The sequence below is a fragment of the Brassica rapa genome, chromosome A05 (assembly GCF_000309985.2).
Source record: "Brassica rapa cultivar Chiifu-401-42 chromosome A05, CAAS_Brap_v3.01, whole genome shotgun sequence".
In the NCBI taxonomy this organism is placed as follows: Eukaryota; Viridiplantae; Streptophyta; class Magnoliopsida; order Brassicales; family Brassicaceae; genus Brassica; species Brassica rapa.
Window position 1 is genome coordinate 21,754,396 of NC_024799.2, and position 18,905 is coordinate 21,773,300.

General features: G+C 34.4%; 1 non-coding gene across 1 annotated transcript; it reads left to right on the forward strand.

Moving 5' to 3' along the window:
• The first annotated feature begins 17,200 nt into the window (after positions 1-17,200).
• Positions 17,201-17,307, forward strand: LOC117134561. The gene has a single exon (XR_004458745.1). It is a non-coding gene; the product is annotated as a small nucleolar RNA R71 (small nucleolar RNA).
• The last annotated feature ends 1,598 nt before the right edge of the window (positions 17,308-18,905 follow it).

Consider the following 18,905-nt stretch of genomic DNA (forward strand, 5'->3'; position numbering starts at 1 on the left):
GTATAACATATACTAGTTATTGATTTGTTGCAGAATTTCTGATGATATCATATGGAATAATTCATTGTAGACTCTTTAATAATATAAGAGATATTATTAATGATGTTGGTTGTTTATATTTTAGTTAATTTTCATTTGTTTTAATTTTTATCTTTTTATGAATTTTTTAAAAGTTTTTGTTCCAGTTTTATATTGAATTTAGTTCACATAGTTTATGTTTACATAATTTATGTTTTAAAACATAATTTAAAAAAAATAAACTAAGAAGAACATAATTAAACAAATCCTAAAAATAAACTAAACTGAATATAAACAAAATCGAACACAAACCGAACCAAACTAACAATGATTGTTTCAATTAAAAAAATACTAGAATCAAACTAAACAAACTGAATCGAGAAAATAACCGAAGTGTCCATCCCTAGTTAAAATAGGTACGTATTGTTAATTATTTTTTTGAGGAAACGAAGCAGAAATGGAGATGGTGGTTGGTGGGGCCCAGTGTCCTTAATAATGAAAAAAGATTTTTTGGTTTGGGAAATTGCCAGCCAATGTCTGCTCTGTAACTCTTCTTATGCACGTCTCCGGTCGTGACTTGCGGACCCCCAAACCATTGGCGTTTCATAAAATTAATTCATTATTTATAAAGAAAAAAATCATCAAAACTGTTATAATATGTTTAACATGGATTCTTAGAGTATGGTTCTTACCAGAATATAAGAACCTGTCTATTAACTTTTAACTAAAAAAATTAAAAATTAGTTCTTATTTAAAATCCAGTTCTTAGTTTTTTTATTTAAAAGTTAATAGACAGATTTTTATATTCCGTTAAGAACTCTATCTTAAGAACCAAGCTCGTCTTAAAGTAAACATGGACCCTTTGCAAACTCATTATCTTAAACCAATTTTAGGGTTCATATTGATCAAATATAAAAAATGGACCTTTTCACAATTGTTTTTTAAATTTAGGGCCCTAAATACACAAAGAAAAATCTATAATATAATAGGAGAGTTTCTCTCCTCCTGAGCCGACACGTCAGCATTTTGGTGGGTCCCACTTTTAAAAAGTGTGAAAAAATGTCAAGTCTGTGGCTCGAACCCAGGTTATTGAGATATAAACTACAACATTTATACCACTGAACTAAAGGATACTTTGTACATTGATAGCCGAAACTAATATATATTTATGAAGGTCGGAAACCTTTGCTTCTTCGGTATTCTCTGTGGGCCGGGCCTACAAATGTATTATGAGTTTTATTTTTAAATGAGGTTCATCACGTTATATGAAAAAAAAACAATTATAGTTTGTTCATATTGTAAACTGTCTTCGTTTAACATGAGTTAGGGTTCTTTTCATTATCTATGCGTTCTAATAACAGTTTCACGCCTTCAGCAAGTTGTGGGACCCACGTTCAATTTTGTTTGGTGATTTATTTCTCACGTTCAATTTAGTTTGGTGATAACTACAAATTCTGATGCCTGAGATGGTATTTTTACTTAGAGGAAGCTCAGAAACAAGAGTTTCTGCAGAAGAGTTTGGTTTCTTGAAAGAGACATGTCACATATACGGTGAACACGGTCCAGTGCTACATTCCAGGTGTATCGATTGTTTCAAAACGTTACCTTTGGCATATGTACGATCAGATAGTGTCTACACAACTCATGGAGGCCTCTTTCAAAGCTCCTCTCGGGTCCATGAAGATAGCACTTTATTGTTGGGTTCATTAGAAGAACTTGACAAGGTTGACATGAGACAAGTTGGTGAGAATGATGATGGGAATATAACTCTTAACCATGTTTTATGGTCATGTCTGTGGATGGCTGATGGTCTGAGCGAAAGTAATTATAAGGGACTTCTTTAGGGAGCTGATTGCACTGAAAGTTTTCTAAAACAATCGAACTTAAAAGGTAAATGTAAAGCTTCTAATGATGTTTACATTTGTGATTATATAAACTTTAATGTGTTTATTTTTACCGTCTTTAGATGATTATAAGATCACATGAAGGCCCTGATGCAAGATCAAATCGAGAATACATGGGAAACATGCTATGCAGATATTCAGTAGATCATGGAGTAGAATCTGGAGAGCTTTATACAATCTTCAGTGCTTCACATCTCTCACAAGTCACTTCCCTTAAACAAAGAGAATCTGAATGCAACCTGTTCTACTGCTTTTCTAACTGTCTATATTCACTCCACATCTTCCACATGAATTGTTATTATTACTCTTCTTAACTACTACTAAAGATGAATACTTTCTCAATAGATTCTCTTTTCTACTGTTTCAGTTATCATCGTCTGACTACTATAAATGTGTTGCTTACAACGCCTGCAACCCTCATAACAATTCCCTAAACAGATCTGTATTCTCATTTGCTCTTCCTCACTGTATTTTTTTTTTTTAAATTCCTTCCTCACTATTTCAACTTGAGGTTGAGAAACTTCTGTTTCTTGAGATCAAAACCAGCAATGTGTTTATTGGCATGGTTAATACTGGAGCTGTAAGGGCACTGTCTATGGTAAGATTTATGATTAATTTCTTGCTATATTTTAATATTTGTAAATCATGAAAAGTGACAGTTCAAATATTTTTTTTCCTTCTGTTGTTTTATTGGAATCATTATGACAAGCATCATGTGATAATGCAGATGAATCTTACCAAATGGAGAAAATATTGGATTTTTTCGGCAAGAACATGTTTTCATTGATCCAAAATTTGACCGAAAGCAATATTGTTTGGATTACTCTAGCACTCTTAAGCTTCCGGTTAGAATTTTTTTGGTCGTAGTTTGTATGTATTTCCTGTTTCTATTATATAATTTCTCTGATCATGATGAATGATTAACTTTTTCTCATCTAATGATAATAAAGCTACAAGCAATTGTGACTACAACACCATCCTCACTTGCAAGGACCTCAACATCACTTTTGACGATTACTTTGTAGCGAAGGATCTCAATCTCAAGCCTTTGGTTCAGAACTCACCTCAAGCTAAGAAGTACAAAAATTTCATGAAAAATTGCTCGAGAGGAAAAACCTTGACTTTCATTACGTAAAGCAACACTTCTATCAACGACCCCGCGCTTGCGCGGGGTATACGCACCTAGTTAAGAAAATAGTTGAGATCCTATGCATAAGCACTCCTAGCACACGGTCAAAGACGGACTTGTTAAAAACCCCATTAAACATGTTCTTGCATGCACACAGCTGTGTATGCCCCATCTCATGTTAAGGCCCATTTATACAAGTAATCATTATCTTATGTCTGAAAATTTGAGCCCGTAACATGTGGACATAATTTTTAATGATGTTTACTGATTGGGCCCGTTAGCTAAACATAATATATATATATATATATATATATATATATATATATATATATATATATATATATATATATATCTGTATTCTTGACATTAAAACTCATAGACTAAATTTGTTTTTGGTAAAACTCTCGTAACTAACTTTATTTAATAAATTAAACAATATTAAGTCATAATTACCATTACGACCGGTAAATTTTTAGTTTAGGGATTTCTACATTAAATAAACATAGTTGAAGAGTTTTACCATTAAAATAAAAAAAATCAAAATTTTATAATATTATCTAAAAATTAGGACTTAAATTTACAAAATTAGCATTTTTAAACTTTTTTTTGTAAATATATGAGTTTGATGTGCTTTTAACATCAACATTATATATGTATAAATTAAAAGTTTTAAAACCCAGAAAATATAATAAAAATTATCTAAAGATTTATTATTACATTTTTATTATATTTTATTATTTTTAAATTTTTTAATCTTTTAGTAATTTTATTACGTGTAGATATTTAGATAATTTTTCTTATTTTTTCTGGTTTTTTACATTTTTAATTTATACATATATAATGTTGATGTTAAAAACACATCAAACTCATATATTTACAAAAACAAAATTAAATGCTACTTTTGAAAATTTATTTTACTAATTTTTTAAATAATATTAGAAATTTTGATTTTTTTAGTTAATTAATTTTTTAGATTTTTTATGGTAAAAACCCTCTTAATTATGTTTAATTAATGTAGAAATCCCTAAACTAAAGATTTACCGGAAGTAATGGTAATTATGACCTGGTAGGATTTAACTCATTAAATAAAGTTAGTTTGGGATTTTTTTCGTTAAATACTTAATTTGAGGTTTTTACCCAAAACAAACTTATTTGATGGGTTTTAACGTTAAAAGCCTATATATATATACTAGTATTGATCATGTGCTATGTACGACGCAAATAAAACCAAGTTTTTGTTATATATATAAATGAAATTACGTTTTAAAGTTAACTCTGATTTATCTTAAGGAGATGAATCTATACTATACTAAAAGCAGCATATACTCAATGGTGAGGCTGCCACGTCCTCAAATTAATTCGTCCAATAAGAATTCTCTATTTTTCCATGTCATACATGCTTTAGTCAAGGCATGATTTTCCCGAGCCTATTCATTCTGAGCTTCTATAATTCGTAGTAGCCCCAATTAAATCAGCCCAACTCGCATCTTCCACTTTACCATCGTCGTTACCGATTCTGCAAATAGCCGTTTCTTTGAGTTATTACTCTCAATCATTCAATTTCCAGTTCTTTACTCCTGAGCCAAGCTATCATTTCACCTCCTTTCGTTATTCCTCTTATATAAATCCTTTTGTAGAGAATGTGTTCTTTAATCCTCATAAAATGTTGGTTCTTTCTGTACCCATAGAAGCCATGGCCTCAAATCGAGACGGATCAAAATCAGCTGCCGTCTTGAATCAGTGCGCACCATAACTTCTCTCTTCCACTACCTCCATATATAGTCGGCTGACATACGTCGCTGAGCAACGTCACCAGCGAAGCTATCCATGGCCGGGTCCAGTTTTGATCTGCGACGCTTATGATTTTATATCACTTTCAATTGTGGGATTTCAAAGATTTTTTATGGTTAAAAGATGAAACTTTCTTTAATTGGTTTCGAGACATCCATGCCTACGATTGGCTTTGGGTCTAGAAACAATATGCTTAATGGTTTTTCTGTTGTGCCCTCCTCTGATCTTCCCCAAACAACATATGTGGGTTTTATTCTTTGATGAAATCTTTTGTGTTTATCCGCTAAGCATGTGGGTGGTTGAATTTTTTTTTATTTTTGGGTTTCAGTTTGATGGGTTTTAGAAAGAAGTTGTACAGATGGTGAAGCCTGCGAAAGGAGGAACAACCACACTCGCTTTTTTTTTTCTAAGGTGTCATGGTCACTGCTGATTCTCGTGCTAAGAGAGAAGGCGAATCAATCAAGGCTCCCAATCGAGATGGAGAAGATTGAAATCAATCAAGGCTCCAATCGAGATGGAGAAGATTGATGATACTAAGAAAGCCGGCGACTGGGTATATACTTCTTAGCTCGAATTATTTTTTGCTTGACAACCCTATATTTGATTTTGCTAAGAATCCTAATTTGTTCCAGTCGCTGCGTTTCTTCTTGCGTAATGGGTTCGTTTTGTACTTATTCCGTTTTGCTTTCAATTACTCTGCTTTATTCTCAGTGAATTGGTATCTTTACCCTTCTTTAAAGATCTCCAAGTGTAAGCTTTTTATGTTTCCACAATGGCTTCACATTCAATAGGTTCTTTTCCTTCCCAAATTGTTATGTTGAAGAAACGTTAGTACTGCATGCATACCTTTTTGACTCAAGTCTTTTAAGGAAGCCAACCGTTAACCATTTTATCTGTATGTATGGGATTTGGCTCAGTTTATTCGTATTTGAGTCTTGATAACTTGAAAGGCTTACATCACATTGGTCTTTCTGCCTGTTTATCTGACCCAGCCCTGAGGAGAAGATCTTCTGCGCAGGTCCTTTTGTATCTTTTATTCTCCATGGTAATTCTGTTTCTTTGTGTATGTATTTTCTGCTTAAAAATAAAATTATTCTTTCTTTGAAACATGGACTTTATTGTATGTACAATTTTCTCTTTTGTTGATAAACTCATTGTTATTTGATATGTATTTTACTCGCACATGTTCCATATTGCAGTGCTTCAGTGTCAATGGTCTTTAACACAAAGCTATGATTATGCAAACAAATACACTCGATGACTTTTCTAACACTTCGGGTACTGAAGATTTTCAACAACAAAAGGTACCTCCTTCACAGATTTTCAACAACAAAAGGTACCTTCCATCACGTTGTATGATTACTCACTTTCCCCCAAAATGCATATTATGAATTGGTCCTGTTGTTTTCCTCTTTGCGTTGTGTTAGCAACTGGCTAATTCATCTCTTATACAATGTGACAGACAAATGGGACACAGTAGAGCAAACGTAATCGTTTTGGCCACTTCCGAAAAGCTTCTTAGCGTTTACATCTTCTACATTGCTAATGTTGTATTTGTTCTTGCAAGGTTGAGATGATTTAATATTCCCTTATATATCGCCATTAAGAGACTGACTCCTCATATTGTTTTATTGTTTTGATAGCCGGTTATATGTTATATGTTTGGTAAACGGAAACCAACAACTCATGTAGTATATAATATGTTCTAAAATTAGGACTGCTCTACCTATCCTTATAAACTTTATCATGTTTCAAGCGTTGAGTCTCTTGATCAAATGCACGTCGTTTAGTTTCATGCTTAGAGAAAGCATATGCTATTTGACTTTTGTTTTCTTTTTTGTCCCACTACATATATATTAGCAAACAAATATCTATATAATAATATTTTAACCAGTAGAACATATATGATATTAATAATATTGATATCCAAAAACACTTCTCAATAACTCCACCACATATATGATACAAATATATAAAAAAATTATCGTATAACATATTTTAAAAAATTCTGTATATCACATCATACTCGCAAATTAGTTTAAAAAATCTACAATATATACTTATTTCTAATAATTGAAAGAAAAATATGGACTCATATCTATAAACAATATTTGCTTCCATAATTCTCCAATTAAATTTACTACATGTATACATCTTCTTCTATTAATTCCGCAATCAATGTTTTTAAATCCGATTCGGACACTGAACCGGATGCCTTACCGGGTTGATGGATCACTGGGTCTACCGCGGATGAACCGCGGGTTAACAAATGAATTAATTTTATTATATAATAATATATCATCTATGTAAAAAAAATATAGAAACTAAAGTTTAATATTTTCTAAATGTTTTTTAAAACATAAAATAATAGTTTGGATATGTATACATTTTATGTTTAAAACATTTAGAAAATACTTAAGTTTAGTTTTTATATTTTTATTTTCATTTCACATACAAAATATCAAAAATTAGTTTACAATTTAAACTTTTCTCTAACAAGGTAATAGTTATGAAATCTAAAAAAATCAAAACATAAAATTTACAAATATTTAAATGTCTAATGTGAATAATAAATTAAACTTCAAATACTAAATAAACCAAAAGTAAAAGATCATTGTAATAAATTGTCAATAACAGAAATAAACTAACACCAAATCACATCAACTAATTTTGATTTCTCTACCATTGTTCACTTCATTTCCTTCAAATGAGTGAAATCTTCATCAAAATCTAAAAAAACATAAATATCAAACTGAAAAGAGAAAACTTAACTTTTTTTTTGTCAGCACCTAATTTCTTAATTGGAAATTTAGAATATAAAACACAATTAAAAACTTTAAAAAAGTAAAAGTTATTTATTGGTTCAACCGGTATCAGGTTTTGAGTTCTACTGGGTTTTTGCGGGTTTTTAAATATTGAGTTTTTCACAAAACCAAAACTGGATTTTTTTCTGGGCCATCGAGTTTATTGGTTCAACCGTGGATCCGGGTCAGGTTTCAAAACAATGTCCGCAACTATATTTTGGTTAAGATATACTATCATAACTACGTGTTCTTTCCTCACATGCCGAAATATTTAAAAGAGAAATATTTATTAATTTATGTCTTATTAATTCAAAAATCGGCATAATAGGTTATTATTTATGTTGTAAAAAAGTTTGAATCTAACATTAAATTGTTTATATATGACAAAAAATTTCATAAACTTTATATACTAATTATTGTATTGAAATTTTAAATACACTCAGAGATTAGAAATATTATAGAAAATATCTTTATACAAATGTTTTTACTTAGTTATTATTTAATTATATATTATTTTATATTTTAATTTAAACATTTATAATAATAATAATAAATTATTTTCAGATAAAAACACAATATATATATATATAAGAATTCTTCTATTATAATTTTTTATTTTGAAGACTTTGTTATATTTATTTACAAGTCATTATCTACTATAACATATACATATAATATTATTAATGTAAAATCGTTTTTAATTATATAATATATTATATATATAATGAACAATTAAGTAATTATAACTATTTGAAATTACATTTGTCAAAAATAAGCACAATCAATCAAAGCCCAAGATTAAAATCTATCTCGGTAGAATTTACAAACATATACATTGTACACATATATACATATAGTAGATACCTATTATTTGAAAACACATAATATTATAATTCACAAATCTATACTTCTTTTAAATTGGAATTTAATATAATAAAAATTGTGCTTTTAGAATACGACTAAATCAGTTATTTATCAAATACAAGACAAATTGTACAAAAAAAAATTAAGTTTTGGCATATAAATTGAGAACGAAAACCGAACTGAAATAACATAAAAAAACCAAAACTAAATCAGTGTTAACAAATACCTTAACAGTTCATATATCGATGAAACAGAAAATCCTAAACCAAATTGAATCTAAACCGAAAACTGAATGGATACCTGAATATCTTAAATACAGTTTATACACCTTAAAAAATATTAATTAGCTTTAGTTCAAAAATTATCAAATATTCTAACCCTAATACTTATAACCGAACAACCCAAAATGGATTACTCTATTACTTTTTATTCGAGATATTTAAAATTTTCGTAATTTCCCGGGAAAAAATATATTTGAAATATTTAAATTTATCCGAGTTATTCGATATTGTATAAAACAAAATCCAAAATGTGATTTTATCCGAATTATGCAAAATTATCCAAAAATAGGAACCGAAAACCGAAAAGAACTCAAATTTTATCAAGTTCCAAACTTATTATTCAAATCAAACCAAAAACCAAAATAATCAAACCGAATTTACATCCTAAAATATATACTAAATATAAATAATGATGTTAAAACAAAACAATCTTTCGAAATATTTCATCCTAATTTTTCAAATATTATATAAAAATAAAAATATATATAATATAACAAAAAGTAAAATTATTTATTTATATATTGATATTTTATATTATATTTAACATTAAAAATTTATAGAAAAATAATATTATATTTAATATTTTATTTAACATTCTCAGTGTATTTAACACATATAATTTTTTTTAATTTTTCTTATTTAAAGCAATGAGTATTTAAATTAGCTTTACTTTAAAATTGTAAAAAAATGATTAGAATCATAAAAAATATAACAAAATATTAAATAAGATATAAATTACATATAAATAAAATATAAATATGAAATAAATAATATATATAACAAAGAAATATGTGATGGGGAGATTAATAATATATTTACTTAATAACCTAAATTTGTAAGAAAAGATACTTTGGATAATAACTACTGCATAACAAATTCTTTATTAATTTGCATTTGTTTACCATCCCCATACATATTCTAGATAGTACAAAAATAAATTGTAAGTTTTACTCATTTCTAATTCAATTTCTATTACGAAAAAACATTCAATTTCTATTTATATTCTTATAACATAGAAGTAATATATTGTAATATTGATATTAAATATAACATTATTTGAATAAACCCGGGCGTAGCCCGGGCAAAGTATCTAGTATATATAAACAAACCATTAACACACTCATTACTACACTACAGATGAAATTGGACTAGATTAGTTATAAAAATTATATTGATCTTAATTAGTTTGGATACATATATTAGTTTGAAGCGTTTATGTTTTACTTCTTTGTCTTGTTTAACTTATTTTTTCCTAATTACTAACCTGCAATTTATAGCTTCTTTATCTTTATTACATTTAGTATCAAAGTACTACGCATTATAGTATTTTAAGGATTTTTCCAATCTACGTTTTTGTACAATAGGAAAATAATAACGAGAATCTGTTGATTTTATTATTTGAATCGCTTCGCCGTTCATGAAACAACGAAACGTAATCCAAATGTAGAAGATTATAACAAAGGATCAAACGAGTTACTGAAGTGTTTCAGACTCATAGAATTTCACAATCAATTTCGAATGAATGAAACAAATGAACAAACTCCGCTATTAAACAAACGAGTCAATGAGTCAACTCAGCACGACTCGTCTTCTCACGTGTCACTTCTTTATTTGCTGATGACTAACTTCCGTAACAATCTTCAACGTCACTAACTATCATGCCAGCTGTCACTCCTCCGTTTATTCTATGACAAATATCCCCTCCTTAAGAACCTTGTCCACAAGGTTTCATGTTGAAATTTTGGAAACTTTCTTTGAATGTTAAAGAGAAATTCTTACGTAGCCTCTTCCTCCGTTTGATTGACCTACTTCACCAAATCATCGTAGCAGGCCTGTTATGGCATTGAACCATCTTCCTTCCCAACACATAGTTCGGTTTCTTGTCTTCCACTTCACGACGTATTGAAGGAAGTTGAGTTGCAGTAGACACATCGCCCACTGATTTCTTCAACTGTGAAACATGAAAAACCGAATGCACCTGGGATCCCACATGAAGCTCCAACTTGTACGCCACTGATCCATGCCTATCAAGCACCTTATAGGGACTATAGTACTTACGCGCAATCTTCTGATGAGCACGGACCATAACCGATTGTTGTCTATAAGGCTGAAGCTTCACATACACAAATTCACCCACTTCAAAATGTCTCTCGCTCCTGTGCAAATCCCCCTGCTGCTTCATGCGATGTTGCGCCCTAGTCAAGTAAAACTTCAACATCAGTATCACGTTCTCACGTTGCTCCAAACTTCGAGCCACCACCTGAATCTTAGACTCACCACGTAAGTAAGGAAGATGGACTGGTGGAGGTTGTCCATACACTATTTTGTACGGTGTAGCTTGTGTCACCATAAGAAAATTAGTGTTATACCAATACTCAACAAGCGGAAGCCATTTAGACCATATATATGGCTTCTCTCCAGTCATACATCGTAGATAAGTCTCCAGACATCGATTCACCAAATCATTCTGCCCATCACTTTGAAGGTGATAAGTTGTTGATGTGTTTAAGGAGCAACCCTGCAGCTTGAACAGTTCTTATCAAAACTCACTCAAAAAATACAGTGTTTCTGTCGCTTACAATTGAGCGAGGGAACCCATGGAGCTTGTAAACTTAATTTAGAAACACCTAAGAAACTGACACTTCTGTATATGGATAAGCCAACGCCATAAAATGTGCATCCTTACTCAACCGATTAACCACGACAAATATCACAGTCTTCCTAAATGATTTAGGTAACCCGACTATGAAATCCATAAAAATTTCAATCCACACTACTTCCGGAATAGGTAAAGATTGGAGAAGGCCATGGTAAGCTGCAGTGTCATACTTACACTATTGACAAATGCCACAACTGTAGATAAGCTTTTATATCTTTGGCCATTCCTTCCAGTAGAATAAGCCCTTCACCTTTGTGTAGTAACATCCCTTCTTGAATGCTCCCCTTGACCAGAACAATGCTACCATTCTAAGATCTTATTCCTTACCAAGTCAACATTACAGACCACAATCTACTCTTCCTTCTCAGGATGTCTTAACTGAATGAATATTTTTTTTTTGCACTTCTCGCTCAACCAGGCAGAGAAGGTTTATCAGTCTTAGACCCCGACCGACCAGACGAAACTTTGTGGTACGTTACATTTTTATTGTGCAATTATTTTATAACAAAAATAAATAATTTAAATACTTTTTTTTTGTTTTTTTTTTCAGGTTTGGGGTTGACGGTTCTGTCCCTCGGAATGTAACCGAGGTGATCAATGGCTACTTCCCCGATGCTCATCCGAACTGAAAATTGATGTCGGGCCACGTCAGAAAGATGTGATTCAAAATGTTCGCCGTAGGTTACTATTAATTAGTTATAGGGGTGAACGAGAGGATGAAAAAAGCGTTTATCGGGAAGGCAAAAATTCGATTGTTGGCAGGGGCGGACCCACCACTATAATGGGTGTGGCACTTGCCCCATGCTCTTTTTTATTTTTTTCTCTTTAGTAATCAAAAAAAAAATTCTAGTTTACACCACAGAAAAAATAACGTGCCCCACCCAACAGAAAACTAAATTAACTTTATTAACCCATTAAAATAAAATAAATGTTCAGCCCAATAAACAATAATATCAAGGTACCATATCTGATGTTAGGAGTTTTCAAGGCTCCTAAGACAAATGTTGTAGTATAAATGATTGTCGAACCAGTTCTGAGGGATATCAAAGCACTGAGAATGCAAGTACTCACTTAATCTAAGTGCAACCAATGATTTAGATGAGTTTTAAACTACTACTAAACTAGAAAGCAATAACAGAATGATACTTTCTTGACTAAGGGAAAAGAGAACTCATGGGCATAGGGATTAGACCTTGGGTGATCAAGTATCGAACTAAGGATGGCAAATGATCAATCAAACTATCAACCTTAAGCCTAGACACAATTCTAAGCAAGCTCTATGTCTAGATGAATGCTCATTTGCTAACATATCTCAAACATCAAATGTCTTTGGTTGAATAATATGAAAGCAATCATTACTAACAAGTCTATTAGCTATCTTAGCACCTTTAACAACAAATGTCTTTGGCAAAGTATACTAAAAGCCTAGGAGAGTTGTCTCGGGCATTTCATCGAACACCTTTCGGGTGAGAAATGCCTAAGGATCAACAACTGAGTGGCCAACTCAGAAGATGCATTATGATTACTCTACTAGCAAGGAAATATGAATGATCTACACTAAAACATCCTAGCTCTAACCTAATCACCCTTAATCTCCCTAACCCATGAATTCAAAAGGTGATTACTCACTAATCTCCATGATTCCTCTTAAACCCATATTGGATTTCAGATTAATCATGTAGAGAAATAGATAAGAAATCAACAAGAACACAAGAACATAACAATCAAAATCCAAGAGATGAACTTCTCCAGAGAGTTTTTGTGTATTTCTCAATAGATCAAAAGATAATCTGCCCTGGTGGCTACAAAAGATGTTTAAACATAGGTTTTTGAAATGTAAAACGTGCATAATAAAATGACCAAAAGGCCCTTAAGTAAATAGAAATCGACCCAACAATAGACGCGGAGCGACCTCGGCATGTCGCTCCGACAAGTCGCTCCGGCCTTCGGGAGCGACCTCAGTGGGTCGCTCTGAGAGGTCGCTCCGGGCTTCGCTTCGTTCGTCTCGCCATAGAGACGCGAGCGACCTCGGGGTGTCGCTTTGGGAGGTCGCTCCGAGAGGGGTGTGAGATGCGAGCGACCTCGGTGCGTCGCTCTGGGCAAGTCGCTCTGGGCTTCCACGGGATGAGTATGGCGAGCGACTTCACGGGGTCGCTCTAGCTAGGTCGCTCTGAGAGGTGCTTTGGAGCGACCTCATGACGTTGCTGCGGAACCTCGCTCCCATGCTCTACTCGTCCAATGATCACCTATTTCACCTCCTTTGAGCTCCAAATGCATCCAAATGTCCCCAGAACTCCATGTGGCACTCCAACACCTGATAAGAACATGTATGCAAAATGCAACCTAACATGGCTAAATCCTAATCTATATGATGAAAATGCACATGGATGAATGGATAAAAAATGGAAATATGCAAGATATCAACTCCCCCAAACTTGTTCTTTTACTTGTCCACAAGTGAACTTTCTAGAACTCATAGGGAGAGAGGTTGAAGGTGGGAGCACATAGCCAAAAGAAACACAACTAGCACACTCTCTTATTACACTCTAGCTTCTCTAGGCCTATCTTAACTCTTTTTGTTCTTACACTCATCATCAAGCATCCACACATTCAAATCAACCAACTCTCACATTCATTAAGCACAAAACATCAGGTGAATTCTTGCAAATGGTCAGTTGGTCCAAGTCATTTGGTTGGGTAAGGGAAGGCTTTTATTCAAGTGATTCAAGAGGTTCAAAACATATGATCTTTAAGGTGGTTTACTCTCGAAACAAGTAGCCTTGACATTGCACATAATATATCTAAGAAAGGGACCAACTCATGCATACAATGCTCAATCTCCATTGTTCTACCCTTTTCCCAAACATACAATTACACAATCATTCTCAAATGTCAAACCCAACTCACATCTCTCACCAAAAGATCCTAAGAACTTTAACTCCTTCTCTTTGAAATCTACAAGGGATTTTTCACAAACTCAAAACATTTCTTAGCTCTAACAACTTTGCTAGCCCCCTTTTTCTTTTCTTTTTTTTTCTTTTCTTTTTTTTTTTTTTCTTTCTTTTCTTTTCTTTTTTTTTTTTTTTCTTTTTTTTTTTTAGGCTGGGGGCAAGACTTTTCAAAACTTGAGCTAGAGGCTTCTCTACTTATCCCAACAAAACAATTCACTTAAGCACAAAGAGTCTATTCTTTTTCTTTTTCATTTCTCCCAAATCATAATCACAACACTCACCCCCCCACCTATAGCTAGACAATAGAGTGCCCAATCTAGCAAGAATGAAGATCAAGCATTGTCGTTCCCGATACTCTCAACATTATGCACATGTAAGACTTTCCGAAAAAGGCCTCACTCATCAAACAATGAAAGCTTAAAAGGAGGGAAAGGTTTTGGGAGTGGTCTACCACTAGAGTTTGTCAAAAAAGATTGGCATAAAAGATGTGACAACTCAAGTGTGTATAGCCATGACTCAGTACACAAGGGACCATGAGCAAGAAGCATTAAGTTCGTTCAGTTCAAATAAGGTTGTAGTTGGCTTCAAAGACTGAGTTTCAGCAATCAACAAGTTTCAGGAAGAGTTTTCAAGGCTCGAAACATACAAGTCTTTTTGAGAGGTGCAAAAGCTACTCAGGTGCAACGTAGTGTTCTTTACAAGGCATTTAAAATCATTGCTCCCAATGCAAGTGAATGCAACCTATATGCTCTAGACTCTCCTAGAAATGCAAATGATGCAAACTAAATGATTGATTTTTTTTTTTTTATATGCAAATAGGTATGCAATGCATGACTCAATGAAACAACATCAAAGCAAACATGATCAAATACTTGGTACCTCCCCCAAACTTGAGTTACACAGTCTCTGTGTTGTCAAGTAGAGAGAGAGATACCGAAAAGAAGACTAATATGCAAAAATAAAATGGTATATACAGGGGAGTGTGGTGGGTTACCTTCTATGGGGAATGAGTAGAGGGAGATGCTCCCTCCTCGTCGTCCTCAGGTGGTAACTCTTCAAGGTGCTCATCAGCAGGAGTGGCCATCTCTTCAATGTAGAAGGCTTGCCCGAACACAGTTGGTTTCCTCATTTTCCCTTGATGTCAAAGTGGAGGATGTTCTCTTTACCCAAATGGAGATCAATCGTGCCTTCCTTCACATTAACAATAGCTCCTGCTGTAGCTAAGAATGGCCTTCCTAGAATCAATGGGTCTTGAGCCTCCTCACCCATCTCAAGCACCACAAAATCTGTAGGTATCTCATACCTTCCAATCTTCACAGGGAGGTCCTCTAAGATGCCCACAGGGTACTTCACTGAACGATCAGCTAACACCAGAGAGAGTCTACACTTCTTGTACTGAGTGAATCCAAGCTTCTTTGCAACAGACAAAGGCATCAAGCTGACACTAGCTCCCAAATCGCAGAGACTTTTCTCAAATACCATAGGTCCAAGAGCACAAGGTAGTGTGAAGCTTCCTGGATCCTCTAATTTCTCTGGAACATCAAGCCTCTGGATGATGGCATTGCACTCATGGGTAAGAATCATCATGCCTTCCATCTCCTTCTTCTTTGCAGCTACAACATCTTTCAGGAAATTGTTGTATTGAGGAATCAACATGAAAGCATCGATGATGGGCATTGCAACCTGAGCTTCACTCATTTGCTTCTCAAACAGAGCCTTGTACTTCTCTAGCAGCTGCTTCTTGAATCTACCAGGGAATGGAAGTTTGGGTTCATAAGGAGGAGGAACAAAAGAACTTTCACTTGCTGGAGTAACAACTTCACCATCTTTTACTGTCTTCTTCTCTTCTCCAACCTTTCCTTTACCTTTGGCTTCCACTATCTTCTCCAAGATCTCGTCATTGATCTTCTCATCAACAATCACCACTTCATCATCTATGTTGATGGCAACCCCCTCACCTAGTTTCTCAGCATCCTTGGTGAGGGTTCTAGGAGGTAACTGTTTACCACTCCTAAGGGTGATAGCTTTGGCCTCCTTGGGGTTTTGGTCAGACTTTCCAGGTAGAGATCCTTGCTGGCGATTCTGGTGAGTGTTCATGGAAGCAAACTGATTCTCTAAATTCCTGACTGTAGAAGCAAGGTGTGAGAATTTGTTGTTGAGCTCATTGTAGCTCCCATCAATCTTGGTATGAAGGTTCTTCAACTCATAACCAACATGCTTCTCACTTCTAGTCTGAGACTCCAAGATTTGTTTCAGTAAGGTATCAGTGCTGCTCTCTTGAGGAGCAGAGGAACCAGACGAGGGGTTTTGCTGAGGCTGATAGCTGCCTTGCTGGTTGTTTCTTGGCGGATAGCCACTCTGTTGGTTGTTTGGATAGGATTTCTGTTGGTAGTTGTTGTACTGAAAGTTGGGCTCCTTTTTGTACCAGCTACCATTGTTGTTAATGAAACACAACTCCTCTTGACCTTCCAAACCCTCAACCTCATTGACAGCAAGTGGATCTTCCTGCTTGGAGTTACCAACAAACTTCAGCTGCTCTTGGGTGCTTTTTCAGCAATGAGTAGGTCGATCTTGTCTTCCAAAGCTTTGATCTCTTTCCTCGTCTGCTTATCATCTGTTCTACTGCCTCTGTCGTGGTCTCCACTGTAGACTGCATCACTCTTTACCATGTTGTCAACCAGCTCTTCTGCATCCTCCTCAGTTCTCCCCAAGAAGAACCCATTGCTAGCTGTATCCAGTCTGGCTCTGTACTTAGGAAGAGCACCACGGTAGAATGTGCTCAGCAAGCTCTCCTTAGAAAAGCCATGGTGTGGGCATTGAGCTTGGTAGCCCTTGAATCTCTCCCAGGCTTCACTGAAGCCTTCCAAGTTCTTCTGTTGAAAGCTGGAAATCTCGTTTCTCAGCTTAGCAGTTCTTGAAGTAGAGAAGAACTTCTCCAAGAATGCTTTCTTGCAGTCATCCCAAGTGGTGATGGAGTCACTGGGTAGAGACTTCTCCCACTGACGTGCCTTATCCCCCAAAGAGAAAGGGAATAGCTTGAGCTTTAAGGCATCTTCGGACACACCATTGGTTTTTGACAACCCACAGTAGCTGTCGAACCTGTCCAAGTGATCAAATGGATCCTCTAGAGCCAAGCCATGATACTTGTTGTTCTCGATCACGTTGAGGAGTCCTGATTTGATCTCAAAGTTGTTGGCTGCCACAGCGGGTGCTCGGATTCCCAATCTATGACCATGAATGTTGGGGCGGTCGTAAGTGCCAATGGGTCGAGCTGCTCGCTGTTGGTTTGGTGGAACGGTGTTAGCTCCAGTGGCGGCAGCATCACCTGAGGTATGTCTCCCATATCAGTAGCCAATCTCTGCAAGTGAGCCTGTTGCTCTTCTTCTCTTCTCTTTCTAGCACACTCTCTCTCTAAAGCTCTGATGTCTGCAGCTCTTGGAACTAGGTTTGATGGACCCCTGCTCCTCAAGTTCATACACCTGTAGATTAAAGGGAGGTGAAGAAAGAGAATCAGTAACAAAAGAAAATAAAAATGACTTAGTCTCAAGCAAGTGACTAAATCTCAATGTTTAAATCTACTCAGAATTTGGCAACGGCGCCAATTTGATGTTAGGAGTTTTCAAGGCTCCTAAGACAAATGTTGTAGTATAAATGATTGTCGAACCAGTTCTGAGGGATAACAAAGCACTGAGAATGCAAGTACTCACTTAATCTAAGTGCAACCAATGATTTAGATGAGTTTTAAACTACTACTAATACTAGAAAGCAATAACAGAATGATACTTTCTTGACTAAGGGAAAAGAGAACTCATGGGCATAGGGATTAGACCTTGGGTGATCAAGTATCGAACTAAGGATGGCAAATGATCAATCAAACTATCAACCTTAAGCCTAGACACAATTCTAAGCAAGCTCTATGTCTAGATGAATGCTCATTTGCTAACATATCTCAAACATCAAATGTCTTGGTTGAATAATATGAAAGCAATCATTACTAACAAGTCTATTAGCTATCTTAGCACCTTTAACAACAAATGTCTTTGGCAAAGTATACTAAAAGCCTAGGAGAGTTGTCTCGGGCATTTCATCGAACACCTTTCGGGTGAGAAATGCCTAAGGATCAACAACTGAGTGGCCAACTCAGAAGATGCATTATGATTACTCTACTAGCAAGGAAATATGAATGATCTACACTAAAACATCCTAGCTCTAACCTAATCACCCTAATCTCCCTAACCCATGAATTCAAAAGGTGATTACTCACTAATCTCCATGATTCCTCTTAAACCCATATTGGATTTCAGATTAATCATGTAGAGAAATAGATAAGAAATCAACAAGAACACAAGAACATAACAATCAAAATCAAGAGATGAACTTCTCCAGAGAGTTTTTGTGTATTTCTCAATAGATCAAAAGATAATCTGCCCTGGTGGCTACAAAAGATGTTTAAAACATAGGTTTTTGAAATGTAAAACCGTGCATAATAAATGACCAAAAGGCC